This window comes from Pongo abelii, chromosome 20, assembly GCF_028885655.2.
Source record: "Pongo abelii isolate AG06213 chromosome 20, NHGRI_mPonAbe1-v2.0_pri, whole genome shotgun sequence".
Classification (NCBI taxonomy): domain Eukaryota; kingdom Metazoa; phylum Chordata; class Mammalia; order Primates; family Hominidae; genus Pongo; species Pongo abelii.
In genome coordinates this window covers 2,394,466-2,411,456 of record NC_072005.2, presented here as the reverse complement: position 1 = coordinate 2,411,456, position 16,991 = coordinate 2,394,466, and the positions used below count along the sequence as shown (strand labels likewise).

Here is a 16,991-nt window from a genome sequence, read left to right as displayed (position 1 = left end):
GATTTCAATGTGTGCAGCCTCCTGGGACCTCAGCAGGGCAGAGGATCATGGGACGCGGAGTCTCTTGGGGGTCCGTGGAATCCCCTAACCCCGGGGGTCTCAACCAGGGGTGATTCTGCCTCCAGGGGACATCTGTAATTGTCATGATGGAGGGATGCTCCTGGCATGGAGTGGATGGAGGCCAGAGACGCAGCTCAGCACCCTATGGTGCCCAGGACGGCCCCACCCCAGAGAATCATCAGGCTCTGATGTCCACACACCCAAGGGGAGGCCCCAGTAGAGGGGACGGAATTAGCGGTGAGCAGGTGTGGTGCCGGCTGACCTTGAAGGGGTTCTCTGTTACAAAGGATGGCGTGGGATGCGGGCTTTTCCTGATCTTTTAATAATGTTGCTAGTCATTCATTGAGCACCTCCTGTTTGCTGGGCGCTGGGCTGGGCGAGTGCGGCTTTGGCTCCTGCGGGCACAGGGTGGGAAGCTTGGAAACTCACCTCCCTACGAGGATGGACGGGGACGAGGGCGAGGCTGTGAGGCGTGCAGGCGCCTGCGGGGGTCTCTGACCCCTGGGTGGCAGCCTCTCCAGGAGAGCAGGTGCGCCGCCAAGTAAGGGCCGTGGCTGCCTGTCCTGATGACAAAACCAGCACCGTGATCCCCTGCTCCTATCCTTCTGCAGGCCCCAGGGCAAAACAACAACGACAACAGCAAAGACGGCCGGGGCTCGGGGGGAGCCTGTTCCTGGGGCCTCTGAAGCTCGATTTGAAGAGGGCTGTTGTTACCGCTGGCGGCCACCAGGGGGCAGAGGAGGCCCACGGAGTTTCCTGGGCCCGGGCCTGGAGCTGGGAGGGGGCTGGAGATGCGGGGGCCGAGGGGGGGGTGCAGGTAGCGACGGGGGTGCAGCGGGTGTGCAAGTGGTGCAGGTGAGTGCAGGTGAGGACAAGTGGGGTTGGAGGTGCAGGTGGGGACAGAGGTGCAGGTGGGGATGGAGGTGCAGGTGGGTGCAGGTGGGGACGGAGGTGCAGGTGGGTGCAGGTGCGGACAGAGGTGCAGGTGGGGATGGAGGTGCAGGTGGGCACAAGTGAGGACGGAGGTGCAGGTGGGTGCAGGTGCGGACAGAGGTGCAGGTGGGGATGGAGGTGCAGGTGGGCACAAGTGAGGACGGAGGTGCAGGTGGGTGCAGGTGGGCGCAGGTGGGGACGGAGGTGCAGGTGGCCGCAGGTGTGCGTAGGTGGGTTCAGATGGGTGCAGGTGGGGATGGAGGTGCAGATGGGTGCAGGTGGGTGCAGGTGGGGACGGAGGTGCAGGTGGGCGCAGGTGGGTGCAGGTGGGCGTAGGCGGGCGCAGGTGGGTGCAGGTGGGCGTAGGCGGGCGCAGGTGGGCGCAGGTGGGGACGGAGGTGCAGATGGGTGCAGGTGTGCCTAGGTGAGTTCAGGTGGGGACCGAGGTGCAGGCAGTGCATACTGACTGCATCCCAGATGTCTTCAGTCACCCCCGAGCCCCCTCTTTTAGCTCTGTCACTACCCCCACTGCAGTTTGCTTGATACCTTCCTGGTTCAACACTGACAGCCCTAAGTCCCAGGCAAACCCAGATGGTTGGCCCCTGCCCTGGGGGCCCCTGTGCGCACACTCAGAGCCTCTCTGCCCAAAACCAGAGGCGGTCCCTGGGTGTTGTGCGTGGCAGGAGGCGGGAGGCACTGGCTCTGCTCCCCAGAAGTGGCCTTAAGGCAGTCAGGGAATGTACCCCACACTCGGGCACGGAGGCGTCTTCAGAGCAGAGCTTGGACTAGAGAATGGAGAGCATAAAGCATCCCTGGAGGGCTGGGTGGCCCTGGGGGAGTGCAGGCTATCCTGCCATGGGAATCAGACCCTGGCTTGTCCCCACCATCAGGCCCTAGGGTGCCTGTCGTCCCCCCTCCCAGATGTCATGCTCCTCAGGGTGAGAACTGGCTGTGGACCTGGGGCTGCCACTCCCCAGCTCAGAGAGGGGTCATTGTCCTGGCGGGCAGAGGGCCTGGATCCTCGCCTGTGAGTTAGACTCGAGCGCCCCTGCCCTGAGCGAAGGCAGGAGAGAGCTTGTTCAGTTTGGCCAGAGGAGAATTCCATCCACCTCCTGAGTGGGAGGGAGAGAGGAGGTGAATCCCAGGAGCTGGAGTTACCCTGATTTATGCTGTCTGCCCCTTTGGGAGTTTATTCTGGTGTCCGGTGTGAGCAGAGAGCAGACTCTGTTTTTTCCTGAATAACACAGGGTCTTTCCCCCGGCCCCTGTGGACATCGGGGCCACATTTTTCTCTGGGGTGGGGCTGTCCTGGGCACTGCAGGGTGCTGAGCAGCGTCCCTGGCCTCCACCCACTCCATGCCAGGGGCACCCCCCAGTTGTGACAACCACCAATGTCCCCAAATATCACTCAGTGTCCCTTGGGGACAGAATCACCCCAAGTTGGCTGGGTGCGGTGGCTCACACCTGTAATCCCAGCACTTTGGGAGACTGAGGTGGGCGGATCACTTGAGATCAGGAGTTCGAGACCAGCCTGGCCAACATGGTGAAAACTCCTCTCTACTAAAAATACAAAAATTAGCTGGGTGTGGTGGCGGGCGCCTGTAATCCCAGCTACTCGGGAGGCTGAGGCAGGAGAATCACTGGAACCTGGGAGGCAGAGGTTGCAGTGAGCCGAGATCGCACCATTGCACTCCAGCTTGGGCGACACAGCGAGACTCCGTCTCAAAAAAAAAAAAAAATCACCCCAAGTTGAGACCTCCTGGGTCTCATGTGTGTCCCCTGGTCATATGGACCTCTGAGGTTCCAGGAGGCTGCACACACTGAAATCCACACTCTGAGTGAGGAGGGAGAGAGGAGGCGAATCCCAGGAACTGGGGTCCCCCTGGCTTACACCATCTGCCCCATTGGGAGTTTATCGTGGTGTCTGATGTGAGCAAGGGACAGACTTGATTACTTTTTTTTTCCTCAAATTAAGGCAGGGTCTCTCACGTTCAGCACCGAAGACTTTCTACCCCTTAGGAGACACTGGGGCTGGGGGTAGGCTTGGAGATGCAGAGGGTGCAGGTGGATATGGGTTCACGGGGCACCTGCACCCACCTGCACCTCCGTCCTCACTCATCTGGGGCAATGTCTGGGGATATTTGTGGTTACACGACTCGGGGGTGCCCCTGGCATGGAGTGGGTGGAGGCCAGGGATGCTGCTCAGCACCCTGCAGTGCCCAGGACGGCCCCACCCCAGAGAACAATCTGGCTCCCATGTCCACAATACCTGGGTGGGAACCCCTCTTCCAGGATAAGCATTTCTTCAACCTTTTTGCTTCTTGCCTCACTGAGTACAGAAGAACTCTGTGACCTCCAGATCACAGAGTGTGTTTTTCTGATAGCTCCTTTTTCTCCCAGCGAGGGTTTTTTTTTTTTTTTGGTAACATTTCTGCTGAGAGCTTTACTGGAGCCTCTTATCTTGAGAAGGGCTCTTGTGTGGTGAGCAAACTCCAGTCCCCGCGGCCAGTCAGAGCGGGTTTATTTCCCCCTGGTCGGTCACCAGATTTCAGCGTGTCCTGGTCGTGTTGAAATTCACGTTATTATCAGTTCTTTTCGCGGACAAGTTGTTCCCCTGAAAGAACTGCCAAGATATACAGCCAGAACCTGAAAACGCTCTGCTCCCGGAAGGTCACAGCTCATTGCTACCACCCTCCCTGAGAAAACGTGTACAGCCCGCAAGTAATTACGGGGCGCTGTGCCGAAATCAGGGGCTCTGCCACAGTCCCCAGGGCTCAGAAACCTCTCCCTGTACCCAGCAGCCTCCACATCTGTAGCCCAGGACAAGGCGGTGCTTCCCGGCGGTAGGAGAGCTTGGACGTGACCTTGACCCTCTATAGCAGGGGTCACCTGGGTGATGCCGCCCCCCACCCCCAACCCCGGGGACACTGAGCAATTTCTGGGACATCTGTGGTTTTCGTGACTTGGGGGAGCTCCTAGCATGGAGTGGGTGGAGGCCAGGGATGCTCAGCGCCCCGCAGTGCCCAGGACGGCCCTGCCCCGGAGAACAATCGGGCCTCAAATGTCCACAGTGCTGAGGGGGAGAAACTCTGGGTTCATTATTTTGGGGAAAAAAAATCGAGTTATTTTCCTGCTCACGATAGGCACCAGAATAAACTCCCAGTGGGGCAGATGATGTAAACCAGGAGGACCCCCAGCTCCTGGGATTCACCTCCTCTCTTCCTCCACACTCAGGGTGTGGATTTCAATGTGTGCAGCCTCCTGGGAACTCAGCAGGGCAGAGGATCATGGGACTTGGAGTCTCTTGGGGGTCCGTGGAATCCCCTATCCCAGGGGGTCTCAACTTGGGGCAATTTTGCACCCAGGAGACATTTTTGGCTGCCTCGATTGGTGGATGCCATGGAGTGGAGGTCAGGGGTGCCACTCAACACCCTGCAGTGCCCGGGGCAGCCCCACAACCGAGAATGATTCAGCCCCAAATGCCCACAGTGCCGGGCAGAGAAGGCCCGGTGCAGAAGAACCTGCCTCCCGGGTGAGTTAAGAGCAGGCTTCTGTTCTCTTCTGGACAGAATTACTACAGCTCCCACTCAAGCCCCAGTAAACAGACCCCCGTTTTCAAGCCCACCTATGTCCTCTCAATGAATCCCTGTTTCAGAGCTGTTATTGCAACCACCTGACTCTACTGATTGAGGCTCCATATCCAGAGAGGCTCACGTCCATGACCACCGAGCCCGGGGATCCGTTGGTGGGGCCGTGGGAATCTGAGCACCCCAGCCCAGTGTGCAGACCGCAGCCACCTCTCGTGTGTGTGTGTGCGCGCACGCACACACACACACACACACACACACACACACACACGCTCGCCTGTTGCTAAGCAACCGCTTGAACAGTCAGCCTCCCACAGAGCGAGGGATGAGGCACCAACTCGGTCCTCGGCAGATTCATCGAGCCTTGGCCGCCTTTGACTCAAAATACACACAGCAGTGACGGTCGCATATGATAAGATGCCGGGGGCAGGGGACATGGGGGAGTCAAATGGAGTCCGGAGAGGATGGCTCTGCCAGTCTGTGGCTTGACCTTGACCCTCTGTGACCCTCTACAGCAGGGGTCAGAGTCCATTGCCCAGGACAGCAATGATGCAGCCCTTTGGATGCTAATTTTCCTCCCGTCGGCTTCATCGTTTTAGTGAACCAGCACCCACCTGCAGGGCCCCTGCCAGGCTAACACCCTCGGATCTCTGTGCAGACACTCCCAGTGCCGCCTGGGGATGCGCGTCATAGATGGTTAAGGTGCACCCTGGGGAGGCCCAAGGTGGGGTCTGTTCAGAAGTTAGGGGCCTGGTAGAGGGGCCCCCTGTCCCACCAGCAGGGTTCAAGGGGCTGAGGGCTCCTGAGCGGACATGGGCCAGGCAGAGGCCCAGGCAGGTGCCCCAGTGCAGAGCCCACTGTGGCTGGATGAGCCTCGTAATGACTTCATGTTAGAGCCTCAGCTTTACTTATTTATTATTTTTACCGGACATGGATCTGAATTATTATTCTTATATTCTTGTTATTATTATTATTTTAGAGTCAGAGTCTCACTCTGTTGCCCAGGTAGGATCACAGTGGTGCGATCATAGCTCAGTGTAACTAAGGGGTGCTCCTGGCAGGGAGTGGGTGGAGGCCAGGGACTCTGCTCAGCACCCTACAGTGCCCAGGAAGGCCTCACCCCAGAGATGGATCCAGTCCCGACGTCCACAGTGCTGATGGTGAGAGACTTCCCTGTAGAGTAGAAAGTCTCTGTTTGTCAGCTGTTTTTGCAATCCTCAGTCTGTTCTCTGCGTGTGTGTGTGTGTTTCTTTTAGTTTTGTTTATAGCAGGTTGGGTTTTTTTTGTTTTTTTTTTTGAGACGGGGTTTCACTCTTGTCTCCCAGGCTAGAATGCAATAGCATAATCTCGGCTCACTGCAACCTCCACCTCCCGGGTTCAAGCAATTCTCCTGCCTCAGCCTCCCAAGTAGCTGAGATTACAGGTGCCTGACACCACGCCTGGCTAATTTTTGTATTTTTAGTAGAGATGGGTTTCACCATGTTGGTCAGGCTGGTCTTGAACTCCTGACCTCAAGTGATCCACCTGCCTTGGCCTCCCAAAGTGCTGGGATTACAGGCGTGATCCCACACAGTGCCAGGCCAGGAGTCTTACCTTTCTAGGAGGCAGAGTTTATCTGTTCTTTTGGGGCTCCTTCCTCTAGAGAATGGGGGAGAGGGAAGCACCAGGGTGATGATGTCCTCACAGAACAGGCCGTCGCGGGGTTAGACTAGTCGATGCTAGTTGTCCTTATTGGAGATCTTGGGGAGATGCCCTGAAAATGCTGCAGTCTGCCTTGGCTGGTTCAACATCCTTTCACCCCTTTTCTCTCTTCCTGTTTCAGAAATGGCACTTCTAGGGTCAGTCGGCTTCATTTTAGAAGTTAGAAAAAGAAGGAAAAAACTGCTAAAGCCGGGGTTGAAAACTGTGGCCCCCAGGCCAAGTCCCCCCTCTATTTCCAGTTTTTATAAATAAAGTTTTATTGGCATACAGCCACAGACATACTGTGCCCCCACCCCAGGCCCAGTCTGGCCCTCCACTTCCTGTTTTTATAAATGAAGTTTTATTGGCACACAGCCACAGACAAACTTCAGCTCCCTGGCCAAGTTCCCCCCCGCCACTTCCTGTTTGTATAAATAAAGTTTTATTGGCATACAGCCACAGACATACTGCAGCTCCCTGGGCCAAGTTCTCTGCTCCACTTCCTGTTTTTATGAATAAAGTTTTATTGGCACACAGCCAGACATTCATTTACTTGTCATCAGTGACTGCTTTCATACTACAAGGACAGAGCTCAGTGGCCTTTTGCAGAAAACGTTTGCTGACCCTCAGCCTAGAGGCCTTGAGTTATCTGATTTCATCTCATAACCACTTGTGAGGAAAGAATGATCTTCACTGGACAGATAAGGATGCTGAGACCTAGCGAGGTTAAGTGGCTTCATGAGGTGACATAACCAGCAGTTTAGGGCTTGGGCTCCCAACTCTGCCACCTACTGGCTCTGTGACCCTGGGCCATCTCTGTGCTTTTCTGAACCTCAATGCCCTCGTCTGTGAAATGGGGGAGAATAGGCAGTGCCTGCCTCTCAAGGGGTTAATGCATGTCAAGCTGTCTAATACTAAATGCACCATTCTTCGTCTGGTCTTCATGCCTACTATGCCTCCTCAGCCCCACACAGTGCTGTTGAGACAATCAGATAATGTCATAGTCATTAGACCTTTTTGATGATAGACTTAGACATACTCAGGAGGAAACTGCTGAGTTGCTTGGCTGATTGTGGAGGGACATGGTGTCCAAGCCCTTGTGTATGAATAAGTTTGAAAGCTGACCATAAAATCCCAGAGTGCTCTAGTCTGCAGCACATAAAGAGTGTATTAGCTAGCTATGGCTGCATAACAACTACCATGAATGCAGTAGCTTAGAGTGACACCCATTTATTAGCTCATGGTTCCATAGGTCAGAAGTTTGGATGTAGTGTGGCTGGGTAAGACCCTGCACAGAGGATCCAGCCACACTATGTCCAAACTTCTGACCCTGGAGATGTGAGCCAAGGCGGCATTGTCATCCGAAGGTTTGTGTGGTGACGGATCCCCTTCCAAGCTCATTCCAAGCTCATTCAGAATTCAGTTCCTTGTGGTTGATAGACTGTTTCTGTTGTCTTATTAGCTGTCAGGAGGGGGCAACTCTCAGCTCTTTGAAGCCACTCTCAGGCCACGTGGCCTCCTCCATAGGCCCCTCATGCTTCCAGGCTCTCATTTCAGGAAAGGCCCAATCCCTTTTAAAGGGTCACCTGATTAGGCCAGGCCCACCTAGGATAATCGCCCTTTCAATGAACTCAAGGTCAACTGATTTAGGACCTTATTTAGCTCTTCAAAATCCCTTCTTTCCTGCAAAGCAACCTAATCAGGGGAGTGATATCTCGTCATATCCACGGGCCCTGCCCACACTCAGGGGGAGGGGGTTCTACAAGACGTGCTCTCCAGGGAGTGGGGATCTTGGTGATCTTAGAATCCTCTTGGTGGCAAAGGGAAGGGGGCCCCGCATTCGGCCTCAACCAGGACCGAATCAGCAGGCCCTTCACTCCCTTTTTCTGGCGTCCATCCCTTCCTCTTGCAGGAGTACTGCCAGGACTTTGGGGAGAGGGTGGGGGTTATTGGGAGAAAGGAGGCATTTGGAAAGTAGGTGGCAGGCTGTGTCCCAGTTACACCTAAATGTGTCTCCACTTATTTAAAAAAAAAAAAAACAAAAAAAAAAACCTTTATTTTGAAATCATTACAGATTCAGAGGAAGTTGCAAAAATCACACAGAGCAAAAAACATCACATGTATCTTCACAGTTTCCCCCAGTGGTGACATCTTATGTAACTGTAGTACAAAACCAGGAAATGGACCCTGGCACCATGTATGTGCAAAGCTCTGTGCCCTTTTGCACACATGCGGACTCGGCTTCACCTTATTTATGGGTGTGCAGGAACATTAAGTGTCCATAAACGTGGATGGAGCTCCTCTTACTCGTGTGCATGGGGTCAGAGGGAAGCAGGACCAAACAAAACCATCTAGACTTTGACCGTTGATGTGGGTGCCAGGTTCCAATCACCGTGTGCCCCCACGCTGCGTTCAGGGCTACGCTCTTCTGTCTTCTCCTACTAGTCTATGAGTCTGTGAGGTCTTGTCCACCACCTCTTTAGGCAGCCAGCCCTTCTGGTGGGCTTCGTCATGGGGAAGGGGTGGCAATAGGTTTGTTCTGGGGCCCCTAGCACTAGAAGACTTGGTTCAAAGCCAGAAGCACCTCCTAATCATGTGGGTGCCCAGGCAACTTACCTGACCCGTCTATGACTTCGTGTCCTTGGAGACCTCCTATTCTAAACACAAGAGCGTGGCCTGCTGTCACCGTCACCATCCTGGCATCTGCAGAAGAGCCACCAAGCGCTGCCTCCTGAGAATTTCTGTAAGGAAGAGATGACTGGTAGAGTGGAAAGTTATTGAAAGGGACATTTGGAGTTCTTTCCAAGGGAGATAACCCATCCCCCAATATCCCCTATCCATTTGCTCAACCTTCAGAGAGACCTACTAAGATATCCAGTTGTTCACCTCAAGTCTTCAGCTTTCCCCAAAGTTCTTTGCTGTTTTCTCTGTGCCTTGCACAGAGCCTGATGCATAGTATGTGCTCCTTGGGGGCCACTTTGTGTGTGTTTCCTACTAACGGCACCTACAATGGCAATGGCCACCATGTCTTTTACAGCTACAGTTGTAGGCAGAATTCCAAGATGGCGCCCAAGACCCCCACCCCCTGGTGCCCACATCTTATCTAATCCCCTGCACTTGAGGATGGGCTTGACCTGCAGATACAATGGGGTGTCACTCCAGTGGTTAGGTTAATGCAGTTAGGTCGTGTGTTCGGTAAAGGGATTTTGCAGATTCGACGAAGATTCCTAGTCAGTTGACTTGAGCTCATCAAAAAGGAGACATCCTGGGTGGGCCTGACCTCATCAGGTGAGCCCATAAAAGAGACTAGAAACACATCCCGAGGTGTCAAATTCATAGAGACAGAAAGGAGAATGGTGGGTGCTAGGGGCTGGGGGAGGGAAGAGGGGAGCTGTTGTTCAGTGGATACAGTGTCTCAGTTGTACAAGATGGAAGGTTCTGGAGAGCCATTGCACAGCAGTGTGAATATACTTAACACACTGAACCGTACACATAAACATGGTTAAGATGATCAGTCATATATATATATATACCACAGTTGAAAGAAAGAGAGAAAGGGAAGGGATTGCTTGCCTTAAAGAAAGCAAACAGCTATGTCGTGAGCTGCCTGTGGAGGGTCCATGTGGCAGACACCTGAGAGTAGCCTCTAGGGGCTCAGAGCACCCCCATCCAACAGCCAGTAGGTAAACAGGGACCTCATTCCTAGTGCTGCAAGGAAATGGATTCTGCCGATAACCAAACAAGCTCAGAAGAGGACCCCGAATTCCAGATGACAACTCGGCCCAGCCCATACCTTGATTTTAGGTTTATAAGACTCTGAGCAGAGGACCCAGTTAAGCCAGACTCTTGACACACAGAAATTGTGAGATGGCAAATGGTGTTTTTGTTGTTGCTGTTGTTACGCAGCAGTAGCTGACTCATACACTTGCCATGTTGAAATTGAGATGATTATCTCCATTTCACAGAGGAGAAAACAGTAGCGGAGAGGGGCTAACGTGCCCAGGGCCACATGGCAACTGTGTTGTGATCATCACATTAACTGTGCCTGTCACCCAGGCCAGACCGTCACCTCCTTCATTAAGATCAGGGATCTGGTCCAAGCCTTCACCAGATGTTTACTGACTGAGTGAAAGAAACAAAGAATGAAGGTGCTGGGACCGATCCTCACCTGACCTCCTGCACACAGGTGAGTCTGTGTCTGTGACCAGGACCAGTGACACCATAGGACACTGAGTGAAATCTTGAGAACATAACTGTGAGGCTCAGAAGGAGTAATCAGCACATGCAACTCTCCGGGCTGAGTCAGCTGCCGGCGTTGAGGTTGGAGCTGATCAGCCTCCTGGAATGTGACATGCTGTACCCTGACTGATATTCCGGCTGAATCAGAGCTTTGCTCGTAATGACAGGCAAGTCTCGAGCCAGTCACCCTCTGGCCCATGTGAGACTGGGAATTCAGAATCAGCCGGGAGTGACAGAAAGCTAGGTCTGGCTGGCACGCCTGGGCGGGTGTTTACGGCACACGGGCTGCCAGCTGTGACCAGCTCTAAAGGGAGCCAGAGCCAGAGGACACAGGTGCAGACGACAGGCGCCCGGAGGAAGTGGGAGGAGAGGCGGCCGCGGGGCTGGGGCCCCACTCCGGGTGCCCCTAGAGCCATGCAGGGGGTGGGCTCACCCCCTTACCGCCATTAACATGTGAGGCTGATCGTTCTCTGGGGTGGGTCATCCTGGGCACTGCAGGGTGCTGACAGTGTCCCTGGCCTCCACCAACTCCATGCCAGGAGCACCCCCAGTCATGACAACCACAAATATCCCCAGACACCACCCAGCGTCCCCTGGGACAGAAACACCTTGGTTAAGACCCTCTGGGATAGAAGATTCCACAGACCCCAAGAGACTCTGCATCCCATGATGCTCTGCCCTGTGGAGGTCCCAGGAGGCTGCACACATTGAAATCCACACCTGAGTGGGAAGGGAGAGAGGAGGTGAGTCCCAGGAGCTGGGGCCTCCTGGTTTATGCCGTCAGCTCCATCTGGAGTTTATTCCAGTGTCTGGTGTGAGTAGGGAGGATGCTCGGTTTATTCCCAAATAATTAAAGCAGGTCTCTCCCCCTGGGCACTGTGGACACTGACACTGGGCTGTTCTCTGGGGTGAGGCCGTCCTGGGCACTGCAGGGTGCTGAGCAGCATCCCTGGCCTCCACCCACTCCATGCCAGGAGCATGGACCGATGTTAGTGAGGGAATATTAGTCAGGGAAGGTCCCACTTCCCTCCGTCATGACAATTACAGATGTCCCCAGACACTGCCCGGTGTCCCCTGAGGGGACAGAATTACCCCAGTTGAGACCCTGATTGAGTGAACCGATGAAGGCAACACCGCCCAAGAGTGAAAGCAGGTGCCCACACCAGGAGCTTTGCTCAGGAATTCAGGGAGGGCTTCCTGGAGGAAGTGGCATGAGTTGAGTGTTGCTAGTGCCCTGAAGGTGACAGGTGGGGTGGGGGATACAGGTGCAGAGATGGTTCCAGGCCTTGAAAAGGTGAGAGAGAGAGAGAGGAGGCCACACGGCAGAGGCTGCATTCTATCCCGAGGCCAGGAGGGAGCCATAGCGGGTTCCGGCTCCACCCATGACAACAATCAGTTGGTTTGGGTCCAACCTCCCTGTGTGACAGATTAGGAAACTGAGGCACAGAGGGGGTGAGAGATGCCCCAGCCTCCCGTGGGGGGCAGAGATCCCGGTGGGTTTCCACGGTGCCGCTGGTCAGGCTGGTTTGGGGCAGGGGGCCGGCTTCAGGCCTGGGGCGGGAGCAGCATCAGCTTCACGTTCCCACTGGAGACACGGGGTCAGGTGGGCACCCGCGGTCACTCCCTGCTTCTGTTTGGTAAAATGGGGGGTGATCACCACCCCTGCAGTCCAGGGTTGCTGCAGGGAGTAAATGAAATAATCAGGCCGGGCGCCGTGGCTCACTCCTCTCATCCCAGCACTTTGGGAGGCCAAGGCGGGTGGATCAGCTGAGGTCAGGAGTTCGAGACCAGCCTGGCCAACATAGTGAAACCCCATCTCTACTAAAAATACAAAAATTAGCCAGGCATGATGGTGGGCGCCTGTAATCCCAGCTACTTGGGAGGCTGAGGCAGGAGAATCGCTTGAACCCGGGAGGCAGAGTTGCAGTGAGCATCAGTGAGCAGTCCAGCCTGGGTGACAGAGTGAGACTCCGCCTCAAAAACAAAACAAAAACAAAAACAAACAAACAAAAAACCCCAAAAACAAAATAATCAGCTCTGAAATCCTTGTCTTGTGCCCAGCACGGTGAGGGCACTACCTGCTGAGGTCTATAGCAACAGGCATCTTTCCCCAGAGTGGGCCGGGCCGTCTCACACTCTCATCTCCTCTCTGACCCAGCTTCCTCCTCCCCAAAGACTCCGCCCTTCACTGGCTTCCCTGGTAACCATGGAAACACTGGGAGGGGCATGGGTGACCCACGGCCCTTCTACAAGTTGGTGGCAGAATCTTGGTTCTCTGCTTCCTGATCCCCGTGACCGAGGAGAAGAAAGAAGTCTGGCTAATCTGGGCGCAATGGCTCACGCCTGTAATCCCAGCCCTTTCAGAGGCTGACATGGGAAGATCGCTTGAGGCCGGGAGTTTGAGACCAGACTGGGCAACAGAGACCCCCTCCTATCTCCGCAAAAAATAAAAATAAAAACCCTGGCTGGGCACAGTGGCTCACACCTATAATCCCAGTGCTTTGGGGTGCTGAAGTGGGAGAATTGCTTGAGGCCAGGAGTTCAGGACCAGCCTAGGTAAAAGAGTGAGACCCCTATGTCTACAAAAAAATTTTTAAAAATTAGCCGGGTGCAGTGGTGTGCATCTGTATTCCCAGCTCTTTGGGAGGCTGAGGCAGGAGGATTGCTTCAACCTGGGAGGCGGAGGTTGCAGTGAGCTGAGATCGCACCACTGCACTCCAGCCTGGCAACAGAGCAAGATCTTGTCTCAAAAGAAAGAAAGGAAGAGGTCTAGGGGCCCCAGGGGACAACGCATGCACCCTTGGCACAGAGCCCGAGCCCCCAGGGAGGTAAACCACAGGCGTCCACCCCTGCCCAGGGTCCCGGCTCTGCACCCACAAGGAAAGGTGACAGCCAGGCGGTGGCTTCTGTGCCCTGAGCTGACCTTGTCTTCCTGTCTCAGGGCAGGAGTGGCCCAGCCCACAGCATGGAATTCTGCAAGCTCAGTAAACACCCTGGAGCCTGTGGGATGGGTCGGAGGGTCTTGGGCCCCTGTGCCCGCCTGCCCTCTGCCTGGGGGTAATTATCAGAAAGACTCCCTCCTTCCCAGAAGGCGCTGCTGGGCTCAGCCTCCCGCAGGTCAGGAGCTGCTGGGAATAGCCGCCGGGGTTGGCAACAGGTCACGGTCACCACTCCGGAGAGGAGGGGCCTGCTGTGCTGTGGCATCACCGGCAACCAGACAGAGGTGGAGCTCTGCCTGAGAGCCACTGGAGCGCCTTTCTTTCTTTCTTTCTTTCTTTCTTTCTTTCTTTCTTTTTCTTTCTTTCTTTTCTTTCCTTTCTTTTTTTAATTGCGGCAAAATATATGAAACATAGTATTTACCATCTTAGCCATTTCTAAGTGCTCAGTTCAGTGGCATTAAGCACATTTGCACGGTGCTGCACCCATCACCACCGTCATCTCCAGAACTTTCCATCTTCCCAAACTGAATCTCTGTCCCCGTGAAACACTTGCTCCCCATCCCCTTCCCAGCCCTTGGCCCCCCCCCCCCCCCCATCCTGCTTCCCTCGTACTGTTCGCTCGTGTTCACAGCAGCCAAAAGGTGGAAATAACTCAAGCGTCCATCAACAGATGGACGGTCTCTGTGAATCTGACGACTCTAGGGACCTCCTAGGCGTGCAGTCACACAAGATTTGTCCTTTTTTTTTTGCAGTCACACAAGATTTGTCCTTTTTTTTTAGATGCAGTCTCACTCTGTCACCCAGGCTGGAGTGCAGTGGTGTGATAGCTCACTGCAACCTCCGCCTCCCGGATTCAAGCAATTCTCTCACTTCAGCCTCCCGAGTAGCTGGGATTACAGGCACCCGCCACCACGCCCGGCTAATTTTTGTATTTTTAGTAGAGACGGGGTTTCACCATGTTGGCTGGGCTGGTCTCGAACTCCTGACCTCAAGTGATCCCCCTGCCTTGGCCTCCCAAAGTGCTGGGATTAAAGGCGTGAGCCATCACACCTGGCCGATTTGTTCTTTTGTGTCTGGCTTCTCTCACTGAGCGTGACATCCTCAAGGTGCATCCGTGTCGCAGCCTGTGTTGGGATTCCCTTTTCATGGCTGAGTAATATTCCATCATACAGATGCACCGTGCTGTGTTTATCTGTCCATCTGTTGATGGACGCTTGGATTGCTTCCACCTTTTGGCTGCTGTGAACATGAGTGAACAGTACAAGTATCTGTCCGAGCCCCTCCTTGCAATTCCTTTGGGTAAGGAACACCTTGTTTGTTTGTTTTCTTGAGACCTGGTCTTGCTCTGTTGTCCAGGCTGGAGTGCAGTGGCACGATCACAGCTCACTGCAGCTTCAAATGCCCGTGCTCAAGCGATCCTCTCATCTCAGCCTCCAAAGTAGCTGGGACTACAGGTGCACCACCACGCCTGGCTAATTATTTTTTTGTAGAGATGGGGTCTGGCTATGTTGCCCAGGCTTGGAACACCCCGTTTGTTCTGGTTTTGATACTACAGCCCAACCCGTGGTCACCTTTTTGCCTCCTGGGACACAGAAGAGCTCAGACCAAGCCTGGGTATTGAGGACCTTAGCCGGAAAGTGGCTTCTCCCTCACCCACCCTCACTTGTCCACACACCCCCCAGGAAGAAGGACCAACGTTTTCTATCAGAGGCCGTGCCCAGGGTGTCAGAGCTCTAGGGGTATAAATGGTACACGGTGAAAGTGAAAACAAAGCCCTCCTCTCTGCCGCGTTGCTCACGTTGGGCTCCCCTTCCCGGAAGCAGCTGGTGTTGCCAGTTTCGGGGGCTTTCCCTGGAGATGGGCTGAATCCCCAGCCCTCATTACTGACCATTGACTTCTGCAGGGCTTATCCCGCACCCTTTGCAAGCTTAAAAACCACCAGGAGCCAGGCGCGGTGGCTCACGCCTATAATCCCAGCACTTTGGGAGGCCGAGGCGGGCGGATCACGAGGTCAGGAGATTGAGACCATCCCGGCTAACACGGTGAAACCCCGTCTCTACTAAAAATACAAAAAATTAGCCGGGCGTGGTGGCGGGCGCCTGTAGTCCCAGCTACTCGGGAGGCTGAGGCAGGAGAATCGCTTGAATCTGGGAGGTGGAGCTTGCAGTGAGCCGAGATCTCGCCACTGCACTCCAGCCTGATGACAGAGCGAGACTCCGTCTCAAAAAAGAAAAAAAAAAGTTGGTGAGGGTTTTGGGCAGGCAGAGGGAATTGAACTCACTCCTCTGTAGTGATCAGCATGAAGGAAGGGGACAGAAGAAGGGCAGATGAGCCTCTTGTGGCTGCCGTAACAGGTGACCACAGACCCGGAAGTATCAATCTGCAGACGTGTGTCCTCTCACGGTTCTGGAGGGCAGAAGTACTAAACCAAGCTGTCTGCAGGGCTGTGCTCCCCTGGGCGCTACAGGAGAGGATCCTTCGGCGTCCTCTGGCTTCTGGGGGCTCTGGCAAACCTGGCTTGTGCTTACTGTCGAATTGCTCCAGTCTCTGCTTCTGTTTTCTGCTGTCTCTCTGTGTCTCCTTCTTTGTTTTTTTTGTTTGTTTGTTTTTGTTTTTTAGATGAGGTCTTGCTCTGTCACCCAGGCTGCAGTGCAGTGGTGCGATCTCGGCTCACTGCAACCTCTGCTTCCCAGGTTCAAGCGATTCTCCTGCCTCAGCCTCCCAAGTAGCTGGGATTACAGGTGCACACCACCACACCCAGCTAACTTTGTGTTTTTAGTAGAGATGAGGTTTCTCCATGTTGGTCAGGCTGGTCTCGAACTCCTTACCTCAGGTGATCTGCCCACCTCGGCCTCCCAAAGTGCTGGGATTACAGGCGTGAGCCACTGTGCCCAGCCATTTTTCTTTAATTAATTTTTTGTATCTGGAGTCTTGCTGCTCTGTTGCACAGGCTGGAGTGCAGTGGCACCATCATAGCTCACTGCAGCCTTGAAATCCTAGGGCTCAAGCAATCCTCCCGCCTCAGCCTCCCGAGTAGCTGGGACCACAGGTGTGGACCACCACATCCAGCTTCAACATAAGTTTTAAGCAAATGCGATTAGTCTGTAACACTCATTTTCCGAGGTTCCCCGTGGACAAGAATTTTGAAGGGCCACCACTAAACCCCTTGCAAGGGAAGTGAGCTTTACTCAGGTCTCAGGAAGCCACTGGGGTATGCAAGAGGGGGAGAGGTCACCCCAGGAGGAAGGCGCTGTGCTAAGGAAAGGTGATTGTTGATGCGGCCCCTGTTTGCAGAAACCTGTATGAGTCGTGCCACCTCTGTGTAATCTGTGACCTTCAGAGCGCCTGCAGGAAGGGGCCACATCACCCCTTTTATAAATGAAACTGGAAGCTCAGGCTGGGAAACCCAAGGTCACAAAACCCAGCCTCAAAGGCAGCCAGCATTTCCACCGAAGGAGTCTGTTCTCTGCACAGAGCTGTCTTGCTCTGTCGCCTGGAGCTGGAGTGCAATGGCACAATTTCGGCTCACTGCAACCTCCACCTCCCGGGTTCAA

General features: G+C 54.5%; 1 protein-coding gene and 1 long non-coding RNA gene across 2 annotated transcripts in view; one reads left to right on the top strand and one right to left on the bottom strand.

Annotated features, from left to right (window-relative positions):
• The window catches only part of GNG7 (G protein subunit gamma 7), a 191,896-nt gene that overhangs the window by 66,329 nt on the left and 108,576 nt on the right, over positions 1-16,991 (top strand). The window lies entirely within an intron of this gene.
• Positions 5,373-12,664, bottom strand: LOC129051839 (uncharacterized). The gene is made up of 4 exons (XR_008516325.1): positions 12,577-12,664; positions 8,876-9,000; positions 6,173-6,426; positions 5,373-5,752 (listed from the first exon to the last, which is right to left on the bottom strand). It is a non-coding gene; the product is annotated as an uncharacterized LOC129051839 (long non-coding RNA).